Source organism: Crocodylus siamensis, chromosome 4 (assembly GCF_052110815.1).
Source record: "Crocodylus siamensis isolate JL-2025a chromosome 4, ASM5211081v1, whole genome shotgun sequence".
In the NCBI taxonomy this organism is placed as follows: Eukaryota; Metazoa; Chordata; order Crocodylia; family Crocodylidae; genus Crocodylus; species Crocodylus siamensis.
In genome coordinates, this window is record NC_143398.1 from 103,631,843 (window position 1) to 103,652,803 (window position 20,961).

The window sequence follows — 20,961 nt, forward strand, 5'->3', positions numbered from 1 at the left end:
GTAACCGAATGCTGACAATATTGTGTTCATTATAATAAAAAAAAAATCATGTTATCTATCCTGGTTTTCTGCATCTGGCTACATATCAAATGAGTGCACGCACTCTTTTTGGGCCCTGCCAAGGAGGGCGGGGGGAGGGTGACAAGCAGCCACTCTGTCAAGTTACAGTCAGTTTGCAGGAGGGAAGCATTCTAACATTCCCATAAAGTGTAAGTGGTGTCTCCCCCACTACCTGACAAGCCACGCATGAACACTTGCATTGTGCATAACTAGAGACTGTTTCAGATTCTGCAAAGCAGAATCGCAGCTCCTTGCTTGTCTCACCCTGACAATGGGAAGCTGAACATAGAATCTGAAAATTTGGTTTAGAAGGGACCTGAGAAGGTTACATATCTAGTCCAAGCCCCTGCTCAAAGCAGGACCAGCTCCAGCTACATCATCCTATCCAAGGTTTTGTGTAGCTGAGTTTTAAAAACCTCCATGGATGGAGATTTCACTTCTGCTCTAGGTAATCTGTTCCAGTGTTTCACCACTCTTCTTGTGAGAAAGTTTTTTCCTAATATCTCACCTAAACCTCCCTTGCTGGAACTGAAGCCCATTTCTCCTTGTTATGTCATCTCCAGCCCCATCCTCTTTGCAAAACCCCCTCAGGGATTAAATCCTCCCTGAGTCTTCTCTTCTGCAGACACAATCAGGTCAGTTCCCTCAGCCTCTCCTCACAAGTCATGTCCCCCAGGCCCCAAAACCATTTTTCTTGCCCTCTGCTAGACTCTCCCCAACTTGTGAACATCCTTTCTGTAGTGGGGGGGGGGCCAAAACTGGACACAGGTGTGGTGTCTCCCCCCTCCCTGACAAGCCATGCATGCACACTTGTATTCTGCATAACCAGAGACTGTCAGATTTTTGCAAAATCAGATTTCTGCCAGATTTCGGCAACCCCCCCCCAACCTATTAAATGGGTACTTTGCATTGGTCTTGCATCAGTCCCATGGGACGCCCATGCCCACTACGAGACAGGAAGGGCCGGGTTGGGGAGATCCCCTGCCCTCCATACATGCTGACCTCGTGAAGGAACACCTTGAGAAGCTGGATACCTTTAAGTCAGCCAGCCCTGACAATCTACACCCCAGGGTACTCAAGGAGCTGGCGAGCATCACAACCCAGCCCCTGGCATGGATCTTTGAAAACTCCTGGTGCTCTGGTGTAGTGCCCGAAGACTGGAAGAAGGCCAGTGTGGTGCCGATCTTCAAGAAAGGGAGGAAAGTGGATCCAGCTAACTACAGGCCCATTAGCCTGACTTCTATCCTGGGGAAGATCTTAGAAAAGTTTATTAAAGAGGCCATCCTTAATGGACTGGCCGACGCCAACATCCTAAGGGATAGCCAGCATGTATTTGTTGCGGGTAGGTCTTGCTTGACCAATCTCATTTCCTTCTATGACCAAGTGACCTATCACCTGGACAAGGGAGAAGAGATTGATGTCATATATCTTGACTTCAAAAAAGCCTTTGATCTGGTATCCCATGATCACCCCTTGGCAAAACTGGCCAATTGTGGCCTTGGGTCCACCACGATCCTCTGGCTGGGAAATTGGCTCTGTGGTCAGACCCAGGGGTAGTAATAGATGGAAGTCACTCATCATGGTGTCCTGTGACCAGTGGGGTCCCCCAAGGCTCTGTCCTTGGACCCATATTGTTCAACATCTTCATTAATGATGTGGACATTGGAGTCAGAAGCGGACTGGCCAAGTTTGCCAATGGCACCAAACTTTGGGGCAAAGCATCCACACCAGGTGAAAGGCGGGTGATCCAGGCTGACCTGGACAGGCTCAGCAAATGGGTGGACAAGAATCTGATGGTGTTTAACACCGAAAAATGCAAGCTTCTCCACCTTGGGAAGAAAAACCTTCAGCATCCTTATAGGCTCAGCAGTGCTACTCTGGCTAGCACTATGGAAGAAAGAGACGTGGGGGTCATCATTGACCACAAGATGAACATGAGCCTCCAATGCGATGCTGCGGCTAGTAAAACGACCAAAGTGCTGGCGTGCATCCATAGATGCTTCTCGAGCAAATCCCGGGATGTCATTCTCCCCTTGTACTCGGCCTTGGTGAGGCTGCAACTGCAGTACTGCATCCAGTTTTGGGCTCCACAATTCAAAAAGGATGTGGAGAAGCTTGAGAGAGTCCAGAGAAGAGCCATGTGCATGATCAGAGGTCAGGAAAACAAACCTTATGATGACAGGCTGAGAGCCATGGGGCTCTTTAGCCTGGAAAAGCACAGGCTCAGGGGTGATCTGATGGCCACCCATAAAGTTTGTCAGGGGTGACCACCAGTATCTGGGGGAATGTTTGTTCACCAAAGCACCCCAAGGGATGACAAGGTCGAACCGTCATAAACTACTGTGAGACTGTTTCAGGCTGGACATAAGGAAGAATTTCTTTACTGTCTCAGCTCCCAAGGTCTGGAATAACCTGCCATTGGAGGTGATTCAAGCACCTACATTGAACACCTTCACGAGCAAATTGGATGCTTATCTTGCTGGGATCCTATGACCCCAGCTGACTTCCCGCACTTTGGGCAGGGGGCCGGACTCGATGATCTTCTGAGGTCCCTTCCAGCCCTAATGTCTATGAAATCTATGAAATACCCTGAAAACCTTGCCTGCCTGGGGTTCCATACAGTCCGCCTGGTGTGTCACCCCTCACAAGCCATGCTTCCACTCAAGCACTCTGCCAAGCCAGAGACCTTGTAAAAGCACCCACAGCAGCTGATGCAAGCAAACTTTCCCTGCTTTCTTTTTGTGCATTTTAAAATGCTGAGGCAGACTTTGCAAACTTTCCCACCTTCTTTTCCCACTCTTTTGCAGCCCAGTGCCAGACTGTCGGGGGAGGGGGTATTTACACCAAAACAAGGCTGTAGGGGGGATCTTGCCCACTATAAATTGGGGGAGCAGAAGTCAGGGTGCATGTTCACTTATCATCGAGGGAGGCTTGAGGTGGCTGAGGCAACAGCACACCAGAGGCAGAGAAGGACTCAGCCCAATGATGAGACTTGCCTCTGGGGGGACAGCAGTGTGTATCTATGGTTCGAGATGACTGCAGGCTGATGAAGTGCAGTGCAGTGAAGGTTTGAGTGCCACAGCTTTGAGATGTGCAACTTGAAGGAGGACAGCACAATGAGCTCCAAAGTCACTTTTATGCATTGGTAAGTGACACCTGTGATCTGCCATTTGTGTGACCGCTAAGCACTTTTGGGGGGCCCATAGAGCCTGGCAGAGTGGTAGGGTTGTCCTTACCCAAGTTGTTTTGGGTGGAATTTTTTGGTTCAACTTTCTTGTAAAAGGGGTTTGTTGACAGTCATGAGGGAAACAAATTCTGATGCTCTTTCTATCCTGCCTCCCTCTGATTCTTAATAGATTCCAGTCCCCAGCACCACTAGCCACTGGCTGATCCCAGTGGGTATGACAAAAGGAAGAAGAGAAGAGGAGAGGAAGAGCGTGATGACACTTCTTTGACAATTCTCTCCGCTCAGCAACTAAATTATGTTATATACTGTAATGGAGCGGGGTCTTAGGGGTGACCGTGATCTCCCCTAGTACCCCATTACCATGCCAAGTTTGCCTCAAAGCACCCTCAAGCCTTGCCCGCCACATCTTTGATGTTATCGTATAATAGGGAGGTTGCCTATCCGTCCTCTTGGACACGGTTTTCTGCTGTACCTTGGCCCTGTTCCGTAATGGGTGTCTCGGTGCACCCAAGCCTCACAGATGGAATAGACATTCTTTGGTCTCGCGCTGTGCCCTCACTGGCACCCAAACTCCTTGCAACCCTGTCTCGCACTGCGCCTCCCTGTAGTCTCACTGCCCCTCTCTGGGGCTTCCCACTGCCCCATCTCGCACTGCGCCTCCCTGGGCACTCACTGCCCCTCCCTGGGGTTTCCACGCTGCTATGGGTCCTCTATGAGGCCTCCTCCAACCCCAAGGGTGCTCCGTCTCTCCCCCAGTATCAGGCTGCTCATGCAGTCCAGCCTCTCCTCTTTACTTACTTAGGCAGAGCTCCTTCCCCTTTGGTGGCTGGCAGCTGACTCCCCTTTGGCTTCAGGCGTGTGATTTATATAGGAACCAGGCCCTGCCCCTTCCAGTCAGCTGACCAGATGCAGATGTGGCCACTTCCCTCATTAACCAGTTGTCCCAGCAACCTGCATCTGGGTCCTTATCTCTGTTTTCAAAGTAGCAGGCACCCCAGTGCCCTGCTACATATACTATAGTATGCATTATATTATTAAAACTATTTTATATATTACAATATGCATTATACTTAGTTTCATAGTTTCATAGTTGGTAGGGTTGGAAGGGACCTGAGCAGATCATCAAGTCTGACCCCCTGCCATGGTAGGAAAGAGTACTGGGGTCAAACGACCCCAGCAAGGTGTTCATCTAGCCTCCTCTTAAAGACCCCCAGGGTAGGAGCCAACACCACTTCTCTTGGACGTTGGTTCCAGATCCTAGCCTCCCTGACTGTGAAGTAGCGCCTCCTGATATCTAGCCTAAATCTACCCTCTGCTAGCTTGTGACCATTATTCCTGGTCACTCCTGGTAGTGCACAGGGCAACAGGGACTCCCCCAATGCCTGCTGGTCCCCTCTGACTATCTTGTAACAGGCCACTAGATCCCCCCTCAGCCTTCTCTTGTGAAGGCTGCACAGGTTCAGGTCCCTTAGCTTCTCCTCGTAGGGCCTGCCCTGCTGCACCCCTGATCATGCAAGTGGCCCTCCTCTGGACCCTCTCCATGTTGTCCACATCCCTCTTGAAGTGCGGCGCCCAGAACTGGATGCAGTACTCCAGCTGTGGCCTGACCAGTGTCGCATAGAGGGGGAGGATCACCTCCTTAGACCTGCTTGAGATGCATCTATGGATGCATGACAAGGTGAGGTTGGCCTTCCTGACTGGATCCCCACACTGCTGGCCCATTTAAATTATTCTATGTAGTATAGTATGCATTATACTTTTACTTGACTTTTATAATATAGATAGACTTAAGTATGGAATTATATCATATAGACTTATAATGAGTTAATAGCAATAATAATAAATGTTAATGGTAGTATTAATATATATAGTAATAGGTCTGAAAACGGGTAAAGCTGCCTTATCACCCCTCCCTATTCCTGAAAATTCCCTGTCTGCCTGTTGCCTCAAGGGTTAGTCTTTTTTCTTGCAAAAAATGCTGGCAGCATCCTCATGTTCCCCATGATCTCTGTACATTGGGATGGGGGGAGAAGGGGAGGGGAGGTGGGGTTATAACAAGCATTTGACCTCCAATCTGCAACTCTTTCCAGTGATGCCTTGACTCCATAAACACCCCCAAGCAAAGCATCCCCACACTGGCTGAGGAGGGGGCGGTCCTACACTCAGCCAGACAACCCACCTCACCCAGCCCCAATTGGCCATGCATGTCAATCTGCCTATGAAATAAAACATGCTACACATATAGTAATTAGTAGTAATTATTGAGTAAAAATTCAAATAATAGAATAATAGAAGAATTCTAGCTGCAGCCTGGGCTCCCTCCCTCCCTGGCTGCCTGTTGCCCCAGGGCCAAACTATGACTCTGCTTCTGGCAGGGGAAAATTCCCTCCCTCCATCCTTAGCTGGGACAGGGGTCTGGGGTCTGTTGTCACCCGGCATTTACACAAACACGCAAACGCGCACACACACACACATCAACTGAGGTCATATTACTTTTCTTGTTTTGTAGATAAGTCACTGGTTACATGAAATACAGGTTTGGTATTGGGGTAAAAGATGGTTTTTGTATTGAACAGGGACAATTCTCAAGAGATTAAGAGATTACAGATTCTTAACACACACACACACACACACACACATACAGACACACACACTACTTCACCACTTGATTACCAATGACAGTCATTTGACAGCCTGGCCTCACAATAGGTCTTTCACACTGAACCCCTCACTCTGGGCTCACCAGGGCCCCAGACTCCAGCCCCGCCTCACACACACACACACACACATCCCACCCTCCCCCTTCCTGGTTACCATCTATGTTTCATCAAATGATGGCTGGTACAAAATTTCCTCCCTTGGTCCATGGTTCCCCCTGGGATGGGGCCTCTACACACACACACATACACACCCACACTGCTTCAAACTTGACTACCATTGTGCAGGGAGGCTTTCTTCAGAAGCTTACACATTACCTCCCTCTCTCCCTTACACTTTGTAACTTTTGAGACATACCACAAAAACCACAAAACCATGAGACATTTAAACACTTATACAGGTCTATATTCCTGTCAATGTAGATGTCTGCTTCCCAGCAATGCTGCTCTCTGGACTGTCTGGGCCCTGGTCCTGCTAGCAAGCCAGCAAGATTCTCTGGGTCGTTCCCTTTGCCACCTTCTCTTCTGGCCCCTCCTCCTCTTCAGATAGCCCTGGCTTGGCCATCTTCATTCTGGGCTGCAGGCCCCTGATCCCCCTTCCTCTCTGGTGGTGGTTCTTCATGACTGTGGCCTCTCTTAGGCCCTGGCCCTGCCTCGGGCAAGTTGAGCACTCTGGGCCCTCTCTGGCTCCAGCAGTCTCCTGCTGTGGCTGATGCCAGCCTTCAGCCCATCTGGGCCCTGGCCCTGTGAGATTCTGGGCTCCCCAGGCCTCACAATAGGTCTCATGCCCTGAGCCCCTCACTCTGGGATCACTGGGGCCACTTGACTACCAATGACAGTCAGTGCCTTTTGCCCCTGGGTTGGGGCCAAGATATCACCCATCTTCTGTGACGCAAAATTCCCTCCCTTCATCTCTAGCTGGGACAGGGGTCTGGGGCCTATTGTCACCCAGCATTAACACACACACACACACACACACCCCTCAACTACTGAGGTCATATTACTCTTCTTTTCTTGTAGGTTTTGTAGATAAGTCACTGGTTACATCAAATACAGTCTTGATACCTGTTGCACCATTGCAATCATTATTATTATTATTCACCACTTGACTACCAATGGCATTGTTTATTAAAACAAAAATGTCTATACTGTTTCAGCTGTATTGTGATTTCCCAAACAAACTAGATAGCATTTCAATTTATTGTGAAAAAATAAATAGTAAATGCTGATTTTTACTTGCCCCTGTTTCATTGATTGATTTGGGAGGGGACAGTCTTTTGACTGATTGATTGATTGATTTATTGGGAGGGTGTTTTGGAGGTGGATGATGGAAAAACCAAAAGCCAACCATTACACAGAAGAGTTGCCCTCATTTAAGCTCCCTGCATGCATGCCTGGCCAAGTATTACCCCTTGCTGCTTCTTGTCTGTCAGGTTCTGGGTGGTTGGGAGAAGAGGGTGAGGAATGACAGTATGACTATTGCTTACAGCAAGGTGCTCCTGGGTTTGGGATTGTGGGTAAAGAAAGATTTGCAGGATCTCCCATCTTTCCAGTAATGCCATGACTCCATAAATCCCCCATCTTTTCATAAACAATAGGATTGTTAAAAGTGAATGATTTGTGTGACCTCCTGTCTTCTGCAAAGACAGCAGAGGATCTCCATGCTGAGAAGGGTGGGCATGTCCAGCACTTCTCCCAACCAACCCCACCCACCCCTGAAATGCAATATGTGAAAGAAAAAACAACTGACACAATTTCAACTTTGGAACTTTTATATACTTTGTGGGGGAGTGGCTTCAATACTATCAATATTGAAAATGTTCAATCTTTGATGTCCATAGTGTTCTGCAGGGAGGGTAAGAAAAAAGAATGGGGTTTTTAATCAACAAAAGTTGAAACATTGGCTCGCACCTGCAGAACCCCTCCCCCACACCTAGCCCTAGGTCATTTGGAGATCTATTACCTATATATCACCAGAGATGCTTCATAGTCTGGGGGGACAGTCTGGCAGGCAATGCCCACCTTGACTAATCATCATGGTTCTGGAATGGGAATGTGAATTATAAGAAATGGGAAGGTTGGAAATATTGAAGGGTTAAGCAGTAGGTAGGTAGGTACCAAACTCTAGAAAGTTGGAAAATTACTGTTCTGCTGATGCTGCTGTGCTGGGCAGTGCTGAACACCATGGTGGTGGGTGAAGTGGGAGGGGGGAGTGGGTTCTGGAATGAGAACAGGAATTAACAGAAATAGGAAGGTTTGAAATATTGAAGGGTTAAGGAAGGGCTATCTACCACACACTGTAAAGTTACAAAATTACCATTCTGGGGGTGCCGCTGTACTCCACGCTGATCATCATGGTGGGTGCAGTGGCAGCGGGTGGAGGGTGCCAGTGCTGGATGGAACACAAGCACGTGCTGATAGTAGGAGCAAAACAAATGAAGAAATAAGTTGCTCCTGGCTGGCTGGTGTGGAAGCAGGGGGAGAGAGGTAGGTAGGAATGGATGGGCAGGCAGAAAACATGCTGTTTGACCTGCCCCTCCCCTCCCCTCCTCAGGATCACCAGCACGGCTCCACATTGGGTTGGTGGGGAAAACAAGCATTCAACCTCCAATAACAGTCCAGCCTGCAACTCTTTCCAGTAATTCCATGACTCCATAAACGGCCCTAACCAAGCAAAGCAACCCCACGCTGGCTGAGGAGGGCATGGTCATCAGCTCTGTCAACCCAGCCCTGATTAGCCATGTCAATCTGCCTATGAATTAAAACTCACCACAAATATATATAGACTAAACAATAAAAAAAACCTTTTATTAACAAAAAAGGGGTACATTTCTTTTCATCTTCAAAAATAAAATAAAAAGACATAACTAACTAGTACTTTAATTAATTAAATTAAATCATAAGTAATGACTAAATAATAACTGAATTAAAGTAAGTTAACAAAAGCAATAACTAAATTAAGGGAAAATTATAAATAATTAATAATATACAGGGTTAATAAAATAAAAAGTATTAGTATCAGCAAAAAAGAATTAGTATTAAGTCAATCAGGACCCATAGTAGAAATGATATCTTTTATTAAACCAACAAGATTTTTGCAAATAAATTTTCTTTAATTGCAAGCTTTCAGGCACAAACACCCTTCATCAGGCATTGGAGAAAAGATTGTAAAAGTTCTCCTGGGTAGAAATGAAAGTTCATACTTCATAGGAATTAGTATTAGAGAATTAGTATTAAAATATTAAAACAATGTATAACTATCTCTAACTATAAGTATCTATAATTGTCTATATTAAAACTATATCTTTAAAAACTGCACGCTATCTATTATCTATCTACCTATTTATTTTGTTCTTCTTTGCTCTCTTCTTTCTTTGTTCTTCTTTCTCTTCTTCATTGGTTGGAGGGCTTGTTTGAAAAAAGCACGGTCAGAAGTGTAGTGGGAGGGAGGAAGGGCAGAGTTAAGGAAAACACATAAAATACAATCACCTGGCTACCTACTGGCTAAAGAAAAAAGGCACAGCACCACCTGGTGGCAAAAGAAAGCAATTACAAGTCTTCGAGATGCTTTGATATGCTCTGTGCATGCGTGACACAATCAGGCATGTTAAATCGGGGCACCAGGAAATAAAATTTGTCTGAGTAGGGTTAGTCAAAAGCACTGAAAAGACTTTTAAAGTGGCGGGAAATCCCGATTGTGCAAACTCAAACCCAGTTGCAGTGGCCAAAATGGGAAAACACGTGTCATTTACAAGCGCCCTAAGACACTGACTTCACCACTTTCTCCTGGCTCTGCAGTATACTCGCTGAGTCAACCCATCTTGTTAATATCTGAGAAGTGCCTTACTCTGTATTATATGCTGTCAGGGAGAATGGCAAAATCAAACTGTGTAAGAGCTAGTCTCTGGTTCAGCATGAGAATTAAGCAGATAAATAAGCCTGTTTGAAATTCTGAACCAGAACAATCATATATGTTCATATCAGTTACAGTTTTGTATGGAAACACTAAACGTTGACTAGCAAGACAACTGTAGAAAAAAGAAAAACCAGAAAACCCCATGGGAACATATAAGATTACAGATAACAACAAAGATCCCTCTTCCTTTTCCATACTTTTCAAGAACATTATTTACTAGCACCATAGGTGCCTGAGTGCTGTTGGTAACAGATACCATGCTTCTGCTTCAGAGAGAAACAGCAGTAGCAATAGAAGTAATTTGCATTATGCTGAAGGTCAAAAATGTTTAAAATAGTCTATGACTTACTTCAAGTATGTGGATTTGAAATCCATGGGGCTCCACCGATGTGCTCTTGACTCTCCACATGCTACAAGTTGTGGGTTCAGGACCTCAGCTAGACAGAAACATACAAGCCAATCACACGCTAGATGGCCAAAGTCCTGATCCAAAATTACTTGACTTGAATGGGCCCTTCCAGTGACTACAGTAGGCCTTAGATGAGGCTCCATGAGAGGTTCAAAACTTCAAGTTGTACTAGCATTATCTTTCTGCCTATACTGTTAATAATGAAGCATTTCTAAGTGAATTGTCAAAAAGCGTGTAACTTCTTTCCAAATATATTGATAAGACCTATACCAATACATGAGCATCCAACTGAAAAACAGCAAAGATCTAGTCTATTTTAATGCCAGATCATTGTTTAAAGCAATTTCTAACTGCAGCTTAACTAATATGCTGTGTTACCTCACGTTACCATCTGCTGTCTTCTGTGTCAAATTATATTTTCATAACCCATTTTCCCTTTTATTACTTTCCCACATTGTCTAAATATTCTGATTGCAGGCTCCAACACTAATCCAGCCCCTGTAAAAACTATCTTTAAAAGTTCAGTCTCATTAGTTTTGGGCCTGTGCCATTCATCTTTTACAACCAGTAGCTATCACATCTCATTCCCCTTACTGTGTGTTAGCTCCTGGTATTTGGAAAATGCACATTCTTATTTCTTATCTTGCTGTGTGCTATATCAAAATTACTCCCATCCCTGTTGGGACTACTTAACAAATTTAGCATGGTCACATTTGGGTTTTTTTCTAGTTTATCATGAAAATGACCCATACTCAGATTCCTAGTTCTGCAAAGCATACTTAAGCAGTTGGACACAGCATCTATTAAAAATTCTGGGCAGGCATACCAAATTCATAAAAAATGCTGATAATATATTCAAGTCCAGACAACTGATAACCAGTATGGCCTAGATTCTGGTTTTGGCCTAAGCTCTCACACAACGGAGTGGATTCCCCTAGCAGCCCTGTACACGCTACTGAGACTGACTTTTGCAGCCAGATTCTATTCCACTTATTAGGCATCCAAGTAGTCTTAGTTACTTACTTGTGATTCTGTTCCACCTTGTTCACATCCCTGAAAATCTATTTAATGCTTCTGCTTTTGTAGCACAGCATCATCTTACCCTTAAAAGTGAGTCAAACAAAAGCAGCAAGGAGGAGGAAGACTTACCTACCATTTTCATTAAGAGTTTTTCAGGAACTCAAGCACAATGGAATAGAATTGCACTTAGGTGCACAAGTGGATTTAGGCACCTAACTGGTAGAATACAATCTGGAGTTAATGATTACCTCCTCTGGCACAGGAAGGGGATGGACAGAGCCTTGGCTCCCTATACTCACTGTCCAACACAAGAAGTTAGTGTCAGGAGTTCTGTAAGTTCCTGACGGCATAGTACAGTTTTGTGAATATACATGAAGCCAGAGCACTTGATGTGTGCATTTATATTAAGTGAAAAAACCCCTTCTACTAAAGAGCTTTTTGTAGGATCCTAAAAAAAATAGATGCTCATGTTACTAAAAATATCCATAATTGCACTATCTAGGACAGGAATGAATGAAAGTATCAACTTTTATAGGATCATAGCATCATAAGAAAGTAGGGATAGAAGGGACCTCATGGGCTAGGGACAGAAGTTACATATAAACTGGTATAAGTGATCAGAAACTAGTTCAAATCTGTAATACAGCAGAACTTATGTGCACATAAACCATATTCAAAATGGCTGAAACCAGTTTACAATAAACCTGGATGTATTATCAAACTTAATCGATTTAGGTTAAATTGGTTTATTAAATTTCTGTCCTAGATCCCCTCCAGATTCAAGTTAACTAACAGTTTCCCAGCATCTCAGGATGATTTGCACCTCCCCACCCCCGCCCCGTAGGGCGGGCAAGTTAGCCTTGGCCCAAGCTATCTGCTTCAGCCAGGCAGGGAGACATGTTCTAGTGCCCTCTGGCTTCTGGCCTGGGCCACTGCAAGCATGTGGATGCATTTCCAGAATCAAAGGTGAATGTCTGTTCACTTGCTTATTGGTTCAATCTGCTTATCTGAGACTAATCAGGAAAGATTGAATTGATTCAGCCTCAGACTTTTTGACAGTCTGTACTTAGCCCATGAGGTCAATCTAGTCCAGCCCCTGGCTCACAAGAGGATCATCCTTGACTAAAGCATCCCAGGCAAGTGTCTATCCAACCTGCTCTTGAAAATTTCCAGGGTTGGAGATTCCACAGTTTCTCTAGGTAGCTTGTGTTGAAGCTTGATCATCCTCATAGTCAGAAAGTTCCCCTTAATCTCAACCTAAATGTCCACTACTGCAGCTTGAGGCCATTGTGCCTAGTCCTGTCTCCTATGGCAACAGAGAAAAGGCACTTTCCATCCTCTATAATTGTCCTTCAGGTATTTGAAGAATGTTATCAAAGGTCCTCCATTTCCCCGCTTCCAGGCTTTTCTTAATGCTTCTCTTTATGCTTCAGGACAAACTAACCAGCTGTCTGGAATTAGGGAACTTTGCCTGCAGACATGTTAGTATAAATTTGTTCATTTTAAGGTTCCTCTGAAACATCCAGGGCTGCCCACTGACTGATGCAGAATATATGGCTACAACCACTGGAGGCCTGTTCCCAAAAGACAATTCCTATTTTTCTATGCAGAACATTATGAAAGTCATTTTCTAACTGTTATATATAAATGTTAAAGTCAAGAAAAATGAGCACCGATTAAAAAACGTGGACAAATTCTGCAGCTACTCTACATAGGCATAACTCCATTGATTTCAAGGAGACTTTGGCAACTTGCACCTTTTAAGGAGATGCTTCTGTGCATATAGCTTTGCAATAGTATTTTAGGGTGTTCCATGTACACTTGCTATGGGAAATACTGCCACTGTGGTAAAATGTGCTTGACTTTGTATGTGTTTAGGGCTTTTTATGACAAATGTTTTAGCATAAAATAAAGTATAATAGCCAAAAATGACGTTATATTTGTGGTTGAAACTGTTTATAGGAAGGTTGTATAACTTAATAGATCTTAAATTACCAGAGTGCTAAAGAAATTACTCTAAAAAATTATGTAACAACAGAGAATAATAAATCTTCCATGCAAATTTTAAGACAGCCTATAACATTTAACAGAGAGTTATATTTCTGCTTGGAATCCTATACATCTCATATAGTATAAGATGTGATCAATTGTTTTTAAATTCTTCAGGACTTTTCTATGAGGGGTAATATAAAGATTAATGGCTACAGACAGTACTGGTCACATCCAAACAAGAATAACAATAGGCCCTTTTACTGAAAATATATTCAGAGCCAGATTCTCAGCTGGTGTACATTGTTCTGGCTCTAGTGAAATGAGTTGAGATAAGAGAGATTTATACCAGGTTAGGATCTGGCCCTCAGACTCTACAATGATCATTTGGCAAGACAAATATGTGAAACAATGATTTTTCTTCCAAATGGTTGGATTCATGTCAGCTGAAGGCAGGGGCTTTTCTAACAAATACCATTCTCAAAGGCTGACATTTTATACATTCAAAAGGGTAGATTAAATCAATTAAAGGCAGCGTTTATTAATTCTAAAAACTACATTCAAGTTGATTAAGCCTCACCAATGGGAATTCAGTATATAGCATGGGCTTCAAGTCTAGGTACTGGATGTTTCTATTAATTCTTTACATCCATCCATTTTATTGTATTGTCTTGATAGATAAATAAAGGTGCTAGTGGTAACAGCCTTTATTATACGCTGAGGTGGAAAGTGGAGTCTTGCCAATGCCATGAACTCAAGCTGAAGAACAAAATTAAAGTGCAGATACAGCAGTGCTCAGGTGAAGTAACTGTTCCAAAAAAGACATGGATGCAGCAGTGAGGGACAGCAAAGCAAAGCCATCATCTCAAAAATGAAAGGCAAAAAGGGCTCAGGCCTTGTACCCAAACATATGAGAATGATCCATCCCAACAGACTGGGAGATGCTAAACTGAGGATGAAGGTAATGAAGATGAGGTGCTGGCAGTGGCCAGAGAATGATGTGGAAGCAGCAATGCCAGAGACTCAGATGAAAGGAAGTTTAAAAGCAGTGGGAGTAAGGGATTGGGTCACTGAGGGAAAAAAATGGGCTGAAGAAGAAAGGCCCAGAAAAAAACATCTGCAAGCAGCACTAGTAATGAGGGAGAAAAGAAGCAGGAGACACACACGCCCAGGTGCACCATTGCCAAGCAGCCTAAAACGAAAACCAGCATTGTTCATGTGGGATTTTTTTTCTTTCTCTCTTTAGATCAAAAGGAGAGCAGCAATGCAATCTGCTCCTTGTGCACAGCACTTTCAGCCAAGGAAAGGAGGGTGCACACACTGAAACATCTGCTCTAAGAAGCCACTTGAAAAATAATCTTATAATAGTATGGGGAAAACATCTGTCCCACATGCAATAGACCACCAGTAGTGCAGCAGTGGTGGAAGAGGGGGAGGACAAGGAAGGCTTGAGTGAGAGAGACAAGCTGGAATGGGATTGGGTCGGGGCAAATACCCCAGCAAGAGGCATGACCTACATGTGAAGTAACTGTTCATTTGGTGTCTTTTTCTTTTTAATTCTCAGCAAGAGGCAGACAGATTTCTCACCCACTGAGCTGTGTTTATTGGCAGATAGCACTCAACATGTGCAGCTTTGAAAAATCCTAAACTACTATCAGTATGTTGGAGAAGAAACATGGAGAGATCCCTGCCCTTAGCCTTCTCTCCTTCATCCTCAGAGGAAGCACTGCAGTGCAGAAAACATTCTAGCTGTCTCAGGATGACTTTTCCCATCATCTACTTTACTTGAGGAGAACCACATACGCAAAGCAGCTCCTGGCTCCCTTTTCCAGCTTCAACAGTATGTGAACTGGGCTTATTCCTTCATCCTTCCACCTCATGATAATCTGTGCCATGACTTTCTAAGCACAACTGTGCATGTTGGACTAGGAGTCAACTTCAGTTTGAGCCAGGATTCCATAAGAAAAAACTTCTCTAGCAGGTACATTTTCTTGTCACCAAGAATGTAAAGAATCACCACAGTGTTGTGAAGATCTTAAATGACTCGGCAGCAAACAAAAAAAAAATTCAGTTCACATTAACATACACAGCAAACCTGGATCCAAGGTTCCTGAATTATCTGCTCAGCCATATACACAGACCTGCAATCTCTATGCAGACAAAAGAGAAAAGTGAGTTTCTGACTTCCTCAAACCACATTTCATTGTAGGCTAAAGAGGGAATGGAAGGAGACAAGGAAAAATGCAAAGTCTGCTGGTTTTAGACATTGCTGCTGGCTATATTGAAATTATTTTGGGTATTTATGAGTGTATCTACATGTGCTCTTTAATGCTCAGTAGACTATTCTACTGCACATTAAAGTGTCACATAAAAACAGTGCACATAAAGTGTCACATCAAAACAGTGCACTGGATTAGTCTACTACACATTAAACTTCAATAAAAAGGGATTCACTTTTGCTGCTGCGCATTAGGGCAGCCTAATGTGCCTTTATGTAGTACCTCATATTGGAGGGAACTTTTACACATGCTGGGAGTGTGACAGTTTCATTAGAGCAACTCCAAGAGCTGCTGTAATTAAAGCACCGCCGCATCTTGTGTATCAGCATCTGTGCACTTAAAAATGGAAGCAAGGATGCTTGAACTAAAGCTTGTTATTCAAGTGCCCCCACTATCATTTTTAAATGCGGGAATGCTGATACATGAGATGCAGGAGGCTGCTACAGTGTGGCAATTGCCATGCACCAGCAGACTCGAATAATCAAGTCTGCTCCACCACAATGGAATTCCAGTGTGTCAGAGCAGCCTCTGTGCTTGTGTATAGGTGCCCAGAGGTACTAAACTTAAACTTAATGTGCAGTAGCAAAAGTGCATTAATGAACGTGTAGACATACCCACAGATGCATAAAAGAGAATATTTTCCATTAGTAAGAAGTAGAGATTAGGTGTAGTTACCAAGCAGCCTATCTGTAGTTAATATATAAAATAACTAAAATGATACATTGGACCAGATCCTTGTGTTTGCCCAGAATATACACAATACAAGTTAGTAAGGTGCATTGCGGAAGGAGAGCTTAAAGATTTTTTCACCAATGTTTTTATCCTAATGCAGCATGGGCATTCCCCCTATACTCAGTTTAAAACAGCCCATGCCCCTAAATAAGTGAGCCCCACCATCATGAAGTACAATTTTATTTTGTTCTGTTATGATAAAGACACCAATAAAAAGGTTACAACAACAAATATTTATGCTGCATGTGGTACACGGATCCAGTCATGGATCAGAACCTTGTTGTGCCAGTGACTGAACAAAAAGCACAGTTCTTGCCCCAGAGCCTTTTAACGTAAGTAGGGACCTACTTAATTCATGGTTTCACGGATTTATCAGAAACCATGAAATCCAGGATTGTCCACAAAATCAACAACATAAAAATAAAATGCTGGCTCCCCAGTGGGAGCCAAGAGTCCTTGCTGCCGGGAGAGGAAGGCACCAGCTGGCATGGTAGCATGAAGCGCAACAAACAAGATGGCAGCTGCCCCTCATCCCTCCCCCATCCACCATGGTCTCTCTGCTGATCAGCACCAAGGGGCAACGTGACATGAAGGGCAGCCAGCGATCAAGATGGCGGCCACCCCCTTTTTCTTCCTTCCCGCAGGTCCTCTATGCCAATCAGCACCAGGGGGTGGGGCCACAGTGAAATGCTCACAAAATGAGTTCCGAACACCTTGAGCAGGCCACAAAAAAATCCTTTGTCTTGCCATTATTTAAGTAGGTCCCTAAATATACATGTATCAAAAACAAGCCTAGATTTTCATGACCATTGATTATTAGGCCAGATCCCCACTTCCATCATGGATACCAGCAAAAAGGGCTTTTGGTGGAGGAGAACTTTACCAGTTTCACCATTCAGAATTGCTCTTAAAGCCTTCCCTCCATCTTTTCCAGAGAGGAGGAATTTTAGGACGTAGTGTTGGAAAGGCCAAACAACTATATGCTTCCCAGGGATTCACAGTTTAGATAAGTCCATAAAAAAATATAAAACATAAAACTGTCTGATATATATCAAAGTGTTTTAGGTTTTCCTCTCTCTCTTTCTGGTATCTCAATCTTATATCTGTTTTCAGGTCACCCTTATGCTGCAGTAGGCAATCTTCAGTGGCAGTCAAGGTGACGTTATTGGCTCGTCTGTGAAAGGTGTTTTGTAAATTCCCTTTGAGGATTAGAAATGAGAGATTGGAGAGGGAGTGATTGTCTTGTGAAAAGTGGGCACCCACAGGTAATTGGATATTATTGTCTTTGATGGATTTTCAGGGTGCGTTCATTCTGGTATGCAGTTTTTGTTTGGTTTCTCTTACATATTTTCCACCAGGGTGTTTGGTGCACTGGATGAGATATATTACATTTCTGGAGGTGCAGCTGTAAGATACAGGAATGGTGATGGTCCTGTTATGGAGAACTGAGAGATCAGAGAGGGAGTGATTATCCTGGAGTGAGAGTGTAATTGGGTATTCTTGTCTTTGATAGATTTTTGGTGTGCATTCATACTGGACACAAAAAATCATGGACTAAATATAAACATTGGATTTATGACACATTATAACCTGTCTAGCATCTGACTCCCCAGGTGACCTCTCTACTATTTAATAGCTATATTCTTTCCTTCCCCCTCTGCCCCCCAACCTGTCTCTCACCCGTTGACTACCTCAGTTTACATTTTCATTGACTGGCTTTCTTCCATGCACATTGGCTTTTGGGTTTTTTAATTATTCCATCCAGGAAGAGTGAAGATCAAATACAGATGCTTCCTCAGCCTGACAAAGGGTATTTGTACATGAAAGCTTGCAAAGAAGAATTTTTCCAACTATTTAAGTTGGTATAATAAAAGATATCAGATTTACCCAAGAACCTTGTCGGCCTATGCAAAAATATATACTCTGGATTTTCCTAGAAGACAACTAACAAATTCACTTTTAATTGTTGCACTGAGTATATGGCACTCAGGTAGTACTTAAGGGGCCTGACTTTCTGATCTGTTTAATCCTTTTTACGCACCTTTGACACTGATTATAAACAAAAATGATCTGACCAGGAACTTTCAGGGGGCACAGAGCCAGGGTCAGATTCTGTGCTAATCCTCTGAAAATGGAGATTTTGAGGGTGTGTAGAAGGGAAAAAAGAGCCTCTGTATGCCAGGTATTTCTGCCAACCAGGAGAGCCTCTTTTGGCTATAAAAAACTGAGAGGAAGTTACAGCAGGCCAGGTAAAAATGAAGGCAGTGGAAAGCTCCTAATTCCTACTACAGCCCTGAACCTATTGGCATGCATCTATACCAGATGCTTAATGCACATTAGATTAATTCTACTGCACGTTAGTGCAACTGGCAAAAATTGTGCTAATGTACAGTAGACTTAGTCTAATGTGCATTAATGTCGGATAAAAAGCATTCATCTGCGCTAATGCGCAGTAAAGCCAATTAAAGTGCATTAAGTTAGTACCTGTTATTACAGGTACTAAATATAATGCGCCATAATTATGGCACATTTATGAATGTGTAGACACTAAGCCTGTGTGAAGCATCTAGTATTTGCTTCAGACTCGGATTCAGCCAATTTGGGGGACAGTGATTCAATTCGGTGATTCAAATCACTGTCCCAATTCGAATTGGTCGAATCTGATTCAGAGATTCTTCTGCTGCCAAATCTTTGAATCTTTGAATCAGTCAGGCCAGGCCCATCCCTTTCCTGCTCTCCAAGCCTGGCAATGGCTACTCCACCTACCCCCAGCTGCCAGCACTTGTTAAAAAAAAGCCTTGGCTCAGCAGGTGCTGCCAGGTAGGGGGCAATCTCTGCTGTCCCCCACTGGCCCACGCTGGATGGAGAGCTCTGCACAAGCCCCCTGATCCCCCCTCACTTCCCCAGCCACTCCATGGGTGCCCCATCCCAGCCAGTTCTGGCTCTTTGAGAACCCCCCCACCAAAAAAATCCCCCCTGGATTCACTGTTCCTGCCAGCAGGGGACAACCCCCACTGTCCCCCATTGCCCTGTACCACATGGTGGTTCTGCATGAGCGCCCCAAGGCCACTGCAGGAGTGGTGAGTCCCGGGGCTATTCTTGGGGGGTTCTTAAAGGGCCGGAGCTAGCCTGGGCGGGGCACCCATGGTGGGGCTGAGGGAGTGAGGGGGTCAGGGGGCTCATGCATAGCCCGCCATGCAATGTGGGGCAGTGGGGGGCAGTGGGGATCACTCCCCACCTGCCTGGCAGCACCCGATGAGCACCAGGGCTTTTCTTTAAAGTACCAAGTTGGAGCTAGTGGAGGCAGCCATGGGGAGAGGGGCTAGGGAAGCTGGGGGGTTGGGGAAGCTGGCAGGGGTCCCCTCCATGGTCCCCTTCCCTGCCCCTAGTACTTACCAGCTTGGAGTTGCCTGTAGTTCCCTGCTGCAGCCACTGGGGACTGCCCGTATCATCAAAGCTCTCCAAATCTTTTTTAAAAATTTAGAGAGCTTTGAATCGATTCAGGCCCTTAAATTCCTCCGATTCAGATTTGGAGAATCAGCCACCGAATCGGGTAGAATTTCCTCTGAATTGAATCAGCACCCGAAGCTTCACACAGCCCTAATAGTCACCCTCAGAGTTCTAGAAGTACCTGATATAAGTTGATATTAATTGGAGGGGCAGATGGGGGGGTTACTTCATCAGGGATTGAAAACCCTTAACTTTGTTCTTTTCAAGGATTCTGCTTGAGGAAAGAAAAGAAATTGATTCTGGCTAGGGTGTTCATAAATGCACCAAATTGATGTAGCTACCAGTTATCTTTCTTCCATGCTGATGCCATTCATTTTTACAACTGTTGTATATTGAAAGCATTTCACTTACCCCACATAGTTCAGTTGGCATCTGGAAGCTAAGAAGGAGAATGAAGAATTTAATGACCATGTGACATCTGTTTTATATGAGAGAGAGAATGACCCACTGAGGTAAAGTCTCTGCTTTGTTTGATTCAGACCAAGGACATGAACCTGTATCTCCCACATCCCAGTTAGGTAACCTATTGCAGGGTAGGCCTTCCTTGTTTTTTACAAAATGTCAAAGGCTCAGTTCCACCTCAGTGCAGAATAAGAAACTGTTTAGAAACCTCAACAAATTTCATACGCAAGAGAACATCTTTCCTGGCCACTACTGTATACTCATATCAGTTTAAAATTGGTTTAATAGTTTCATAGTTTCTAGGGTCAGAAGGAACCTGAGTAGATCATCTAGTCCGACCCCCTGCCATGGCAGGAAAGAGTACTGGGGTCAAACGACCCCAGCAAGGTGTTCATATAGCCTCCTCTTAAAAACCCCAGGGTAGGAGCCTGCACCACTTCCCTGACTGTGAAGTAGCGCCTCCTGATATCTAGCCTAAACCTACCCTCTGCCAGCTTGTGACCGTTATTCCTGGTCACTCCTGGCGGTGCTCGGGGGAACAGGGATTCCCCCAATGCCTGCTGGTCCCCCCCTGACTAGTTTATAACAGGCCACAAGATCCCCCCTCAGCCTTCTCTTTTGGAGGCTGAACAGTTTCAGGTCCCATAGCCTCTCCTCATAGAACCTGGTTACATGTCTTTATCTTGCACCTGTACATTTTCAGATTAATCCAGTATAAAAGTCAGACTAGATAAATCAGAGTCAACACACAACATTGCTCTGGTTTAATTCAAGTGGTACAGAATCATGCTTTCGGTAAA